Source organism: Pyxicephalus adspersus, chromosome 8 (assembly GCF_032062135.1).
Source record: "Pyxicephalus adspersus chromosome 8, UCB_Pads_2.0, whole genome shotgun sequence".
Lineage (NCBI taxonomy): Eukaryota > Metazoa > Chordata > Amphibia > Anura > Pyxicephalidae > Pyxicephalus > Pyxicephalus adspersus.
The window spans coordinates 68,470,909-68,471,849 of NC_092865.1; the positions used below are offsets into that span (position 1 = coordinate 68,470,909).

Consider the following 941-nt stretch of genomic DNA (forward strand, 5'->3'; position numbering starts at 1 on the left):
TGCCTATAATTAAAATGGATGTGGTTATTAGCGCCATCTAGTGGCATGTGACAGAACTACATCTGAATGGAATCGGCTTCTGCCTCTGAGAATGTAAGGCCTCTCCGGGCCTGACTGCTAGGGCTGTCCCGGCATCATACTATTCATCTGCGGGACATTAGGAGCAAGGGAAACGTCACGTCTGTGATTTGCACATTAGTATTAGTTTGTTATCTTAATTAAAGTTATCACCAAATAAATGTAAACACTGCACACGTAGGAGAGCATTTATTGTTGTTATGGAAACCATATGTGCGCCTGACATTCTGTGTTCATCCAGGGTATACTCATGCTTGTCCTGCAGGTTTGTTTCCCTGGGTGTTCTTGCTACTTGCGCGGCTTCTATCAGTAATGAACATGCAGCAGTTTCCCGGGGTAAAGTCATGTTTGTCCATCACATGTCAGTGAGTGTGTAGTTATGTTTGGCCCATGGTCTGGTAGAGGTGACCGGTGTATGGAGGCTGGGAGGAGCCCGGTCTGAGCGCTGCTGGTCGGCGGATCCTTCTGCTGGGGAGAGGTACACAATTATTGTCATGTATTTCTTAATACGAGATGGCCACATATGTATTGATCAATGTGACTAGATTGTAAGCTCTTCTGGTCAGAGTCCTTTTTCCTCCTCCTGTGTCCATGTCTGTATCTGTCTGTCATTTGTAACCCCTATTTATTGTACAGCGCTGCATAATATGTTGGTGCTATAATAATAATGTGCCTATTGCTAGAACATTCTAGTGCCCTTTACAAAGATATAATACTGGTTAATTATAACAATAATAATAATAATGTGATCATAAAATAGAAATCAGAATCCCCCTATTAGTTTGCAATGGTAAATATAGTTACATAGTAATTCAGGTTGAAAAAAGTTCATCAATGCCAACCACTAGGGAAATAAACATATC

The 941-nt window shown here is 41.7% G+C and overlaps 1 protein-coding gene across 1 annotated transcript in view; it reads left to right on the forward strand.

Annotated features, from left to right (window-relative positions):
- The first annotated feature begins 405 nt into the window (after window positions 1–405).
- The window catches only part of UQCC5 (ubiquinol-cytochrome c reductase complex assembly factor 5), a 4,550-nt gene continuing 4,014 nt past the window's right edge, over window positions 406–941 (forward strand). Inside the window, exon 1 of the mRNA XM_072421043.1 lies at window positions 406–556. The gene's annotated coding sequence lies outside the window, so the exon portion shown is untranslated. The remainder of the gene's footprint in view (window positions 557–941) is intronic.